Source organism: Elaeis guineensis, chromosome 6, assembly GCF_000442705.2.
Source record: "Elaeis guineensis isolate ETL-2024a chromosome 6, EG11, whole genome shotgun sequence".
Lineage (NCBI taxonomy): Eukaryota > Viridiplantae > Streptophyta > Magnoliopsida > Arecales > Arecaceae > Elaeis > Elaeis guineensis.
The window spans coordinates 49,403,581-49,418,697 of record NC_025998.2 but is presented as its reverse complement, the minus strand read 5'-3'; positions in this window follow the sequence as shown (position 1 = coordinate 49,418,697).

Here is a 15,117-nt window from a genome sequence, read left to right as displayed (position 1 = left end):
ACTCCAGTCCTTATCCTGTCTTATCTGGTTTGTACGACAACCATAAAAAGGCCATAATTTTGTGTGCCAAACTAAGAGAGCTTTTCACTATGAGACACCAGAGAAAAAGAGGGTCAAAAATAATTCTTTGGGGTGTGAGGTTTGGGTGGGTTTCCTTCTTCCTTGGTGTGAACAAAAGAAGAGACCGATCTCCTCTCGGGTGAGCGACTTAGAACAATTCTAAGATTCTGGGTGAGAGAAAAACCAAAGAGAAGAGAGTCTTCATCAGATTTTTCTCTACCATCCAACATTTCTTCTGATTCATCTTGGACATTAAAAAGGTCTAAGATGATTGAAGAAAGAGATCAAATCAGATCTGCCATCAGAAGCCGACTGCACGAGCTAGCACTCCTGTAGAGGGCTGATTGGTCTGAGGACTTCGTGTGGACCATCTGTAGAGGTCGGATGCTTGTGTGGCTATGAGCAATAAGAGAAAACTTTTAGATTTATGTTCTCAATTATGAAGATCAACTACCCACGCTCAGGTATTGGGTTTGGAACCCTAGAAATGGTAGATTAGATCTATCACTAATTGCTCTTCTTATTCAAACGCTTGTAATATTAGATTCAAATTTTTATACATATAAATTCATGTTATAAATCTATTTGTAGGAGTTTTAAGATTTAATCTTATACATATATTTATATATTAAATAGTTTAATCTAATATTCTTCTACTAAAAATTTTGAAATGCATGCATGAAACTCCTGTGCGATCCTACACTATATAGCGCACAACGACCTACATTTGATATGTCTATCATCTTAGTCATAGCATATCATTTGATCGCAAACTCAGTTAAAGATTAAATGATAAATCCTCTTTTATTGATTTAAAATAGTCCTAGAGACTTTCATCATAACACAGAAGTTCGATATAAAAGATGTACAAGCTTATGATGAAAAATTATCAAATAAATATTTTATTAATTAATTCATATATAATTACATCAATAAACTCAACTATCAACAGACTGATGATTGACTTTGAGACATAATTTCTAACACAGGATTCGATTCCTCCTTTTCAAGACATCATTATACTATGGTGTTCCTGAAGGAATCCATTGTGAGAGAATTTCATTCTCTCCTAGATATGTCAGAAATTCACTGAAAAGGTATTCATCTCCTCGATCAGATCAAAGAATTTTAATACCTTTTTTAGTTTATTTCTCTACTTTATTATGAAATCATTTGAATATTTCAAATGATTCAGACTTGTATTTCTTCAAGTAGATATGCCCATACCAAGATAGGTCATCTGTGAATGTAATAAAATAGCTATACCCTCCTCTGGCACTAATGCTCATAGATCTATATACATCACTATATGTTAGACCCAGAACATCATTGGCTCATTCATCTTTTTCAGTAAAAGGTGACTTAGTCATCTTTCCTAAAAGACAAGACTTACAGATCGATAATAATTCACAATCATTGATATTGAGGATATTCTCTTGTGCTAACCTGTTTATCCTGTTCCTGTTAATGTGATCGAGCCTACAATGTCAAAGGTAGGTATCCATGATATTATTTAACTTAGGATATTTATTTGGAGTGTACATTATACTCACAGATTGTGATAAAATATAGATATCATTTCTTAATTATCCTAGCATTATTGTAATATCATTCATAATGATATTACAATACTTATTCTTTATTGATAAACTATAACCATCTTTGACCAAAAGACCAACAGAGATTATATTCATCAAGAAAGATGGACAATAGTGACAATCATTTAAAATGATACTATTGGATTTGAAAACAAGCTCAATGACTTCTAAAGCTAGGATTGAAATTTGGCTCCATCTCTCATATTTAGGAAACTCTCGCTGTTCATAAATTTTCTACTAACTTGAAGTCCTTGTAGTGAATTGCATATGTGAACTGAACTTTCAGTATCCAATACCCAAGTAGTAGTGTCGCATATAGAGAAATTATAAAGTGTTATCATATAAACATCTTGACTAGCAATTAATTGCTCGTTTCTCTTTAGCCTACTTGGGTCATAGTCTGCCTGACTCAGTTCAGACTTAAACTTTTTAGCTAGATTGGGCTCAAGATCAATATTCAACTTTTGATACTAACTATCAAAGTTGGATCCAATAAGCTCATCACTGTCAAATAGTGAGTAGAGCAATACGATATTGGCCATTTTTGAAAAGAAAAGAAAACACAGATCTAATTAGTATATAAATTAACTAAGCCTAAAGATATGAACTTTAGTCTAAAGATTCTCCCACTATTTTAGATGAATTGTTAGCCTCTTCCTTTAATTCGAGGAATTATCTTAATTTCTTAGTGGGTACTAGAATCCATACATATTGCATATGGATCTGAGTATGGCTCGATCAACCCATGTACATCTATGTGTAGGTTCTCAACCAATTATTTCTTTAAATAATTTTTAGTAATTAATTTCATTCCAAATTTTAATTTAGTAGGCGATGGCCTCCACTAAAAGTCCTAGTTAGGTCTAACCATTAATATGAACCTACTCAGTGATTCTAACTAATGAATGATCAGATCCGAGTATGGCTTGACCAACCCAACTATTCATCAGATAGTACAATACAGTTATCATATGATGAATGATAATTCCACATCAGATGGATGGTGCCTCCAATATCAATCAAAAATAATGGACCCATTACCATTCACCTTAATGGGAGGCTATGATCTAGTTATCACCATAACCAACTAATTTTATGAATCTAATAATTTAAAAGATTTAGTTAATATAATTTAATAGAATTAAATACACAAATCAACTAATCTCAATCTTTCCACTGACTTCATCAAGTCAGATCAAAGTGGACTAGAAACAATCTGATCCAACTGACAAGTTATCAATCCTTTTACTGACTTCACCAAGTCATACCAAGGATAAAGATAAGTCAAACTAGGAGCACCTAAATCAATCAAACTAATTTCTTAATAAGCATGAGTCAAACCTAATCATTAAGCGATTTGATCAAAACTTGATTCACAATGTTGGTCAGGTAAATAAGATCGATGGAAGGGATATGCCATTAACTCGTCATAGACTCAATTTAAGCAACTAGCTCCTAATTAAAAATCATTGATCAAGACTGTCAAATTTACCTTAGATACCAATTAGTTATTTAGTTTTAACTGGATCAACTTATGGATTTGGATTCGACTACTGAGCTTGAGATCAAAGTCCATTTGGGTCTAATCAAAGACATGGACTCGACCAACTACAACTATTGTATTGGCTCTAGAAAAATATTAATTTAATCTAATTCAATTTTTGATTAAACTTAATCAATTTTTTTATTTAATCTATTTAATTTTTAATTCTAACTCTAGGGTCTAACACAATTAGGAGGACCTGATCAAGCAAAACCATAAACCGATAACCCATGTTTTATGCGTTTGACATTAGATCTTTAATTCATAATTCTTGATCTAATATGTTCCATTTAATTCTCAATTAAGTTAGAGATTGTGGATAGAAGTTCGATATTTAAAAATAATTTCAAATTTTATAAATTTTTTTTATAATTAATTTTCATGCATGATTATTTAGATCTGAAACTTGAATCGGCTCACCCCCGAATTGAGCCAACTCATCATGATGGGTCAACTAAGTTTTAAGACTTAGTTGACTGATTGATAATAAATTATAAATCATATTTTCAGCTTGTTTTATTGAGTTAGCTCAATAGAAATTGAACTGACTAACCAAGATCCTGAGTCGACCCAAACAAAACTGAGTCGACTCAACAGGCAAACTACAATAATTATAATAATTTTATATCAAAATAATTTTATATAAATAATAATAAAATTAATCATAAATTATTTTTAATATATTTATGATTTTAGATTTTATTTATAATGATTAGATGCAACTACTTTTCATATAATATATCACATACACAATCCTAGGATTTCATAGAAAAGTAAAGTTTTCTTTTTGCATTCATCTTTATGAGATATAGTTATAATGACATCTCTACACATTATAAGAGGACCCAATTGAATAGAAAAAAGAAAGATCTAATCTCTATTACCCCCTATGATCGGACGGCCTAGTGACAAATCCAATCCGATTATTTCACTACTTAGATCATCTAATCTAAATAATTTAATTCTAATCTAAATTATTTTAGATCTGATTATTATATTTTGATCATATTAAAATTAGATAATAATTATTATAAATAAATATCACATGCTTTAATTTAAAATCAGATTTTACAAAGATCAGCACAAACTAGGACAACCTTTGCACTGTAAGGGATAAATCTTACAGTAGGACAACCTTATTTCAGTTTGTGCGATCTAATCTATAATTAATTTTAGATCTAAAATATCATATATCAAATCTAGTCAAAATTAAATTATAGATCTAAATGCATATAACATCATGTCATATAGAACTGTGGCTCTGATATCATTGTTAGAAAACAGGCAGTTCAAAGTATGTATTTTTTTTATATAGCGAAAGTAGTAGATTAAACTATTTAATCTCTTACATATATTTTAAATTACATCTAAACTATCTTTCTAAGAATCTATGACATGAAAATATTGCACAAAAAAATTTGATCTGAAAGAAAACACTGCATCAATCGTATCGATGCCCTGAATCAGATCTAATGCTTAGATCTGATTCGATGAGTTCAGAACCCATTACCTGATTATGGATTGATGATCATCATTTCTGATGAATATGATAGGAGGTACTTTCTAATGTTGAGTAGTTGCACAGCATGTCTGGCCTCTACAGGTGATCTACTCGAAACCTCGAGCAGATCATCCTCCTCAGGAGTGCTAGCTTGCGATGAAGGCTCTTGATGGCTGATGGAGACTCCTTTTTTTAGATCAAATGGATACCTCCAGATAAAAAAAAAAGAGCTTTTCAAGGAGAAAATGGTGTGGAAGAAGAAAAATATATATTTTTTTTCTCACAAAATAGGAACTAGGAAACCCTAGAACCCCCACCCTAGATCTCATACCCCAAAGAGGATCTTCTTCCTCTTTTTCTCATGCACAGACACCCACCCATCTTTCTTAGATCTCTCACACACTCTCTAAGGTTTTTTCATGCTAAATTTTAAGTGGTTTGGCACACAAAAACTAGCCCTTCTTAAAGGTGGCATCCCATGTAATGTTTGGATAATCTGGTTCAGCTTCAAAACAGCCTTTGATCTTATCATAAATTTAAATTAAATTTAAATTCTATTTTAAATAAGATTTAATCTACATATAAGGGACATAGAAAGGAGGGCAACACAACTTAGATTGGTACAAAAAATATCACACAAAAATTCATTGCATGTGATAAAGAAGGCTGGTCGGCGGTAATGAAGAGTCTCATAAAACTTGGACTCTTGGTTTAAGCTTGATTTCAAACCAATTCGAAGTCAAACTTAAACCAACCAAATTTTGATCCTATGAAGATCAGAATAATTCATCACACACCTTCTGGGTACAAAAAAATTCATGTGAAAACCAATTTCATGCATGGAGAAAAGTAGGGCGCAGTGAAAGGTGGCGCATGGGGTGTTCTTGTTCCATTCAAATTTGAGTTTATATTAATTTCTAATTAGATTCTTAACCCAACCCTATTAGGTTAGACCCAATTAGATTATCTAATTTAATAAGATAGTAAATAATTTTGATTAAATCTTAATCAAATTAAAAATTAATCGAGTTCGAATTAGAAATCGAACATCCTTAGCGATTAAGTCATCTCATAACCTAATCGGGTCAAACCAAATTGAATCCTATTCAATTAGATTTAATCCAAACTTTAATACTCAATCAAATTAAGTTAATTAATAATCTAATCACTAATCAATCTTCTTATAATTTATCAATAATTAATAAATTAATTTATTATAATTTTTGTATAAGATTAATCATCAATCGAATTGATGATTAAATCCTAGAATAATTCTTAATTATTGATCAACCACACGATCGATCGAAAACTTCTTTTGAGTGTGACCCTATAGGTTCAAACCTAAGTCGATAGCATAGGAATAACTTTCTGAAACTAATCAATATAACAATTTAGCAATGAGACCCGACGTTCAGATAGGTCGAAAGATTGTAAAACATCATTTATGAACCTATTAGTATATAGTTATCGTATAATTCATTCCTTTGACCCTAATGCTCAAGGGTGACCTAGAGTTTAACTATCAAACATAGATTAGTCAATGACATTGTGATTCAACTTTTCAAATCCATTACATGGATTACTCTGGTCAAGATTTTACTAAATTGAAACACACTGATGCATTAACTCCTACTTATTTGGAGGGGTCAATTCTATCTTGACTCACACACTGACTTCACAAGTACTTGACTATATCCAAAAATCTTTCATTACTAAATTAAAAATTTAGGTGGTCTGATATCAATGCACAGTGAGTTGCTTGCAAGTCACCATGGTGATCTCAAGTCGGAGGGATACTTATACCCATATCCTTCATGAGCTACTCTTGACAGTAGAGTGTCCGACAGTTGATCATATTCATTGAGATGTACTCCTACATCTCACTTGTATATCATATTAGTGTCTCCACACCACTTGATTATGAGAACAACTAAAGTATATGACACACAATTATCTATACTCAATAAATGCTATCATACTTGTAATAGCGTATCATTTGGTCGTGAACTTATTTTAAGGACTAAATGATATATCCTCCTATAACGATTAGGATAGTCCTAAGGACATCATTACAATAATTGGAGTTTATTTAAGAAGATGTTTAATACTTTATGATGAAAAAATTAAATAATAATTTTATTAATTTATCAATTCATATACATTTATACTTTTTAGCATAATCATCAACAGGCTGACAATTGACTTTGGAACATAATTTTCAATAGGACTGCCCCCACGGACTTATGTATGAAAATGTAATTCAAGAAAGATCATGAAGAATTTGATCCGAGAAACATTATAAGAACTTAATCTAAGAAAGATCATGAAAAATTTGATCCATGAAAGATCATAGAAATTTGATCTAAATAAAGATCATCACATGATCTTGGTTAGTCCAAAGTTAAAAAGAAAAAGGTTAAGCAAATTAGATAGAAACAAATAACAAGATATGAAACTCGTTAGATATGTGCCCTAGAAGTCAATCTTGGCTAACACATACCTTTATCTAGGGGATACTTTGTACTTGACAGACAGTCTTTATAATCAATCATATCATATGTATCCATGATTTATCTTAAAAATTAATAAAGATAATTTTGTATATTCTCAAGGTATTGAAAATTTGAGACATACATTATTAGTGGTTAATTTCTAAATACTCCCGATTGAAGGATCGTCATGGAGGACAGTGATCAATCCATTCTAGATTGATGCATGGATCATCTCTCTTTCGAAAAGATGAGTCTCGAGTCTGTGATATGGAGACACTAAGATGAGAGTGTAGGTGGTTGTTAGAAAATAACTTGCATTAAGTGTGATCAACATGAGAAATCACTTGGATGTTTACTCACTCGTCAGTGATTTTTTCGATGCTGCAGTAGTATAACTGATCCTTTGACCTACGGTGCATTGACTATTCATAGTGAGGCTACTTAGTTTGACTGCACGTTCTCTTGGTCCCTAACCATTCGGGTTCCTGTAGTGTATGTTGGCTACTGAAGGTTTAGGTTTACTGTTTGGAGTAGGATATATCTAGATGAAATATATCGATCTTGATAGAAAAAGAGTAGTCCCATGCGATTCACAAGACTGAATTCAGGAAGTCTCTGGCTAGAGAAAATATAAATACTAGAAAAAAAGTTTCATGAGATTCACAGATGAACTCAAGTCGAGCCAATCTCATATATGACTGACAATGAGATTTGATGAGTTCTCCATGACCTCTGTCTAGTCGAGACTCACGATAGAGGGATTGTATCACATGATAACGGTACCTAGAGGTTCATTTTTTTATTTTACTGAATTGCTACTACATACTGCTAGATGTCATTGATGGATCATAAGAACTCACTAGGATCATTTTCGGATTAATGATCCTTGTTGAGCTAAGTTGGAATCGTTTCAGCTCATCGAAAGAAGTTTCGATAATATTGTGATAGAGATCACGGTATATCTCACTACCAGATAGAATAGAACCTGAAGAGTCACACACAAAAGGAGCATGTTCTAATCAATATTTTGGATCATATTCGAATTATCAATCGGATTGATAGTTTAAATTTTAAAAACTGCTAATTTGTAAGCGTTACAGTTTTGGCAACTGCTAATTATTAGCGTAGGGACTTAATTGCAAGTGTTGTAATTTATTTTTGACTAATTAAATTATTGATCAAGTTTTAATTAATTTAAATCAAATTTAATTCAATTAATTTGATTTAATTTAATACTAATTGGGTTCAATTATTCAAATCATATTTGGATTACAATCTTAATTGGATCAAGTTTGACAACTTTTCAAATTTGATTCGATTCAAACTTGATTTGAATCTAATTGAGATCTAATTTAAATCAGATGAACTATAACTCATAGAGTCTAGATTCTATGAGACTCTCTCACCATATCTCAAATAGAAAAAGGGAGGGTGCGCATGGAGATGCGCCCCTTTTTTTTCTTACGCATGTGAAAGATAAGGGGGCACCAATTCTCTCTCCCCTTTGACTCATCCTTCCTTTTCAATATTATTTGAAAGAGAAAATATATTAGATGAGGATCACTTTTGGGTATGGAATATTATTTTTGTGCAACAAAAAAGATTGAGAAAAGGGGGCATGCGCTAAGTTGTGCGTGAGATAACCTTTTTGCCACTTCTCCTACCTCAATGCATCCTATCCCTTCCTTTTTGATATTAATGCCCAAGATCAGATTAGATCAGATCTATCAGGGCATTAGGGAGTGGTTGAGCATGGGATTGTTGTTTTGTGTGATAAAATAAACATGAGGGGGAGGGTATGCGTGTAAGAAAAAATCAAGCACTCCTTTCTTGCCGTGGGTGTGGTCTTTAACGCCTCTTCTTCCTTCTTCCTTCACCTCCACACCCAAAATTCTAATGTGATCAGATCTAAGGAGAGAAAGAGAGAGAGAGAAAGAGAAGAAGAAAGGTTCTTTTCTTCTTGGTGATCTAGTTCAAATTCCATCGGATCTATGTGAAGGAGTTCGTGCAGCCTTCTTCTTCTTCAAGCTCTGGAAGAAGATTTAGATCCAAGGCTGAGGAGTGAGGCCTGCAAAGTGCTAGCACATTGATGGACTTGATACTTTGATAAGGTATCTTCATGTGGATACCAGCAGAGGTCAGACGTATGCACGGCTATGATTGGAACCTCGGACATCTGTAGGATCTGAAGGTATGGAGATTAGATCTCCATTTTTCTTCTAACACCTTTTGTTTTTCTTTTTTAGATTTCAGATCAAGGTCACATATTCATGTCAATATCCTAAGCATGATTTTTAGATCTGATCTGATATATATATTTAATAAAATAAATAATTCAATTTATTTTTGCTACACAAAATACTTTGTAAAATTTTTAAACTATACATATGAAACCAACGCTTCCTAATAGTGGTATCAGAGCTTGGTTCTGATACGAATATAAAAATCTCTCAGATCTGAAGTTTGATATGTAGAAATTAGATCTGAAGATTAGTTAGATGCTTAACATCATTCTGAAATAAAGTTGCCCTAGCATAACTTTATTATACTGAAAGGTTGTCTCAAAATGATGTAGAACATTAATTAATGGTAGATCTGTATTTTCTGTATATTGTAATGTGATTACAGAATTATTTTGGATCTGAAATTATTTTAGATCTGAAATAAATCATGAGTAATTCAGATCTAAAATTAGTTTTGGATTTGAATATATTAATTAGGATTTAATCTAGATCTAGTATGATTACTAAAATTATTTTATATATGCATAGATTCAAAATTATTATTCATATATCTGACATATGAAAGATAATTAGATCTAATTTTTAATTGATTAGATATGTGATATGTTAGATTAATCTCTTAGTAGCTTAATAATCGAATTGGGATAATCACCATGGCCATCCGATCATAAAAAGAAGAAGTGATTTAAACCCCTCTCTTGTCCATTTAATGGGTTTCTCTTATGACATGTACGGATGCCGATTGTGATGTTCCCTATGAAGATGAACAGTGAACGAAAAATTATATGTGATACATGTTTTAGATTTAAATCTATTTATGCATGTATTAAGATATATGTTTTAATCAATAAATGATATATGTGATATATAATTTTTGACACATGATTTGAAACTTAATTTTTGTAAAATCCTAGATCTAAAACCCTAGATTCTGTTTGCATGAAACCATGAAATTATGACTGGCATGCTTGTGGAGTCGACTTGATTTTTGATTGGATCGACTCGAGTGCTTGGTGAGTTGACTTATTTTTATTGGAGTCAACTTGAGATCCAAGTAGGTCGGCTTATTTGCTGATAAGCCGACTCAATTATGCAAGCTAGGTCTATAGATTTCTGTTTGTCTCAATGTTGTGCTGACTCATTATGACAAGTCGATTCATGTATCAGGATGAGTTGACTCGATTCTTTAGACAGCAAAATTATATGAGATATAATATAAATAGTTTAGATTAGAAATTATTTCGAGATCTAAACTTAAACCCATGTACATAATGCACTTAATTGAGAATTAAGATTAGAAATTATAAGATCTAAAATTATAAATTTAAGATTTAAATTTCAATACATAAAATATGAGATTCAGGTATGGATTGAACAAATTCGATTTAGAAACTAAACTATAACAAGGATCATTAATTAGATTAGGTTAGAACCCTTTTCGATTTTGAGCAGTTGATCAAACCTAATCAAGAGCTGGTTGGGATTAGATCAAAGAGGCTCAAAATTGAGTTTAGTTGTATTTGATCAAATTGATTCACATGTGATATGAATTAATTAAATCAAGATCGAATTTGACTCAGTAGTTTGAGTTCGGATCTATATGTTAATCTGATCGATTCTAATCAATCAATTTGGTGTCTAAGGTATGTCTTAGATATTGGTTTTTTAATTAGTTCCATTGTCTGACTTGATCAATTTATTGGTGTCTAAGAAAAGTAACGGGGGGACCCCCACTCATCTTCACTTATTTGGCTATTTTGGAATATTATGTTTTGTATTAGGTTACTTGTTAACTCAAGTTCACCCAAACCGATTAGATTGGTCAAACATGAGATGTGCTGACCCAAACCAGATTAGTCATTATATCAGATGTATATGACTAATTACAAGTGACCTGAACCTAAATCTTCTCATTAAATATTAAGTCTATCAGTCTTCCATCATTGTAGAGATGGGGGTGCCTTTTTCAGCATTGATCATTCTAGACTGGTTACAGTGGTTCGATTGTATTGGAAAGGCACAACCACTCTATTGACATTTGATGCTCTGGGGTAAAGATGAAATTGAGCTCAATAACTATTACATGAAGGATCCAATGACGGCTTTACACTCGCTGGTGAATGGTGGATCAGACTTAATTAAAAAATATACCAATAACTATTAGGTGAGGCCACAAGACTTAGAGATCACGTCGCTGCAACATATTTGGAGAAGCATCTGGATAAAGAGTTATCCATGCATTACTATACGTGTTATTAATAACTGTTAGATGAGGTGCCGTATATCGATGGGACTGCAACATCTATTAGAACCACTTATCGTATTAGGATTTATATTTCTCCATGCAAAGAGTGTGAGAGACTCAAAAAATTAGTGGAAGCCTTTGTTTATTTTTAAAGTCTCTAGAATAAACTATTTCAAGTACCATCATCTAACTAAATTGTTACTCTCAGTGGTTTATTCTTCAGCTTCCAACCCTCTAACTCGAATCCTGGATATCAACCATTTAATCGAAATCAATTACATATTCTAGCTTAAAAATCTAAGAATAGTTCTTAGCTTTTAATATGTTCTTGATCGAGTTAACCCAATATCATTAACTTGTCTAATCCATAGTCAACGAGCTGTACTTGACAAACGGTTGGATATTGATAATTAAGTTAGGTGCTCTAAATTAGAGTCCATGATTGATGAAATCCAGTGTATGCATAAGGACATGTAGACTACCAACGACATGCTAATTCATCTACAACAGTTGTGAGATGATTAGAATCACACAGTATATGAGATGCATGATGGGCAGTTTGTCCATGATCATTGTTTAGCAATGATCAAGGACATTGAAGAGCTTGAGAAGCTCGACGTGATCATGCATAAGAAATTACTAATGAATTTGATCCTACAATCCCTGATTCACATGGATAGATTATGAAACTATTATATGAATAAATATTATAGTACCTTAACTGAATTGATCAATATGTTGGTAACTAAGGGATCTTGAAAAGTTCAGAGGTACATACCTGGAGAACCAAAAGAAATATTGACACACCTTTAGAAGGTATGTCGAATTGCTCAAATCTGATCTTATAATTTTTTCTTTTTCATTAGACTCTAGTACATATTATGCACTTTAATATAGGGTCTAAGGAAGGAAGAGGGCTGAGGGAAGGTGAAGTGACTCTTTTGAGTCGGCAATGGTGCAAAAGTTACACCGTGGTCATGAGCACCTATCCTCAATGATTATTGTTTGAATTTAGTTCTTTATCATTTGCATGGTGATGTATTTGTGAACTTATTTACGCAAATAGTAAATGCCATTGGGTCTAAGAGATTTAGAACCAAATAATCTGAAGGATATAGATCGTTCTTTTGGTTAGGTCATGTATGAGAAGAAATAATTTATCGATTGGAGAAAAAATATGTCTTTGGGCTCATTGACTGTTAAGTCATATCTAGTCTGTGAATCATCTCTTTGAGGATTAATGACCAAGCTGTCTTTTATGGGATAAAGAGATAGGATCGCTGAGATACTTATCCTAGTACACATACAATGTACAAGGCCTATTTGATGAGCCAAATTAAAAGGTTATCACTATTTCATCATCTTTATCAATGATCAGTCATGGTATAGGTATATATATGAGATACAAATCTAAAAATTTTGAAAGATTCAAAGAATTCAGATGAGAAGTAAAAAAATAAATCGATAAAATTCTAAAGGTACTTTGATCAGATCAAGGATGCAATATCAAATAGAGAATTTCACGGTTTACTTAAAGAGAATGGCATAGTTTCATGATGGAATTCTTCTTGTACACCTCAATCCAATGGGATATCTGTGAGGAGCAATGGCATTATATGAGATATGGTCCGATCCATCATGAACATCACTAATTTAACTGTTGTTTTTTTAGGAACAAGATTTAATTTCTGACATTTAAACTAGGTTCCCTCTAAAGTTGGTTTCACCACACCGTATAAGATATGATATGGTGGACAAGTTAAAGGATAAATCTGTGAGAGCTCATTTATGGGATATCCCAAAAGGGTTTGGGATGTTACTTTCTTTTTCTAGTGATTCACAATGTGATTGTGAGCAATCATGCTATTTTCTTTGAAACAGTAAGAGAATGAACTCAAAGAGAGAGTCTCTAAAAAATAACAAGTCACAGAACCTATACAACCTATTTAAGATGAGCCAGTATATATAATACCTCCTCCATCTCATAGATCTAGTAGGATCTCCCACCCTTTAGAAAGGTACTTGATATTCTGATAAAAGATTCAGAGAAAATATTTCTCGAGGAAGATTGGGAACATAAGGATGATCCCAAAACCTACAATGAGATGATGTTGTACATTGATCCTGAGAAATGGATGTGTAGATAGCCCCATTGAATGGATATCTTAGGAAGGTATCTATTTGCAGTGGCCTATGGATTTCACTTCCAATGATAGAGATCACACTGCAAAAATCTATTTATGGATTTAAGCTAAAATCTTGGAGTTAGAATAGTTATTTTAATGATGTGATCAAATTGTTTGATTTCATTAAAAATGAGGAGGAATCATGTAGTTACATGAAGGTCAGTGGAAAGGTCCCGACAACAGTTATGATGTGGTTGCATATAGAATTTTTTTATCAAAGAACTAGTCAAACATTCTATATTTTGAGAATAAAGGTCTATAGAGACAGATCCTAAAAGAATTTTAGTTTTCACAGATAAGTACATAGAAGTGATGCTGAAAGGGTTTAGCATTGAAACCTCCAAGAAGGATCCGTTATCCTCTTGGGCATGGGTGTATGCCATGCTATGTACTCGATTTAGTATATTTTGCTATGAGAGTCACGAGTAGATATTAGTCGAATCTAGACTGGGAGCATTGGATTACTGTAAAAAATATTCTTACGTACTTGAGAAGCACTAAGGGATTGTTCCTTATCTTTGAAGAAGGGTTAGAGCTAAGAGTAGGAGGATACACTAATGCTATGGTAGAATATCTACATCAGCATGTATTCTTGAGTTATGTTGGTTCGATATGTTAGAAGGGTTTCAGGCATTCGACCAATGGAAGCTAAATATACTATAGATGTTCAGGATGTGTTTTGGTTCTTATGGTAGTTACAAAATTAGATGTCATACCATTGGATGCTATGACATTATACTGCAAAGATATTGGTCCATAGCCCTCGCTAAGGAGTCAAGGTCTCACCAGAAGTCCATGCATATAGAGCAGGGATATACATGATTACCTTGCATAGAAATACATGGAGATATAGAGAGTAGACTCCACATAAGATGTCATAGGCCCGAGTCATTTAGCCAGCTAAAGACTGAAGCCTGTCTTCAGAAGATGGGGCTCAAGTATATGGTAAATTAGCTTTAGTGCAAGTGAAAGTTTGTTAAATGTGTGCCCTAAAAATCAATCTTGGCTGATATGTACCTTTACCAGGGGATACTTTGTACTTGACAGGTAGTCTTTATAACTAATCATGTCATGTGTGTCCATGATTTGTCCTAAAAATTAATAAAGATAATTTTTTATATTTTTAAGGTATTAAAAATTTGAGACATACATCATTAGTGGTTAATTTTTAAATGCTCCCGATCGAAGGATCGTCACGGAGGATAGTGATCAATCCATTCAAGATTGGTGCATGGATCACCTCTCTTTC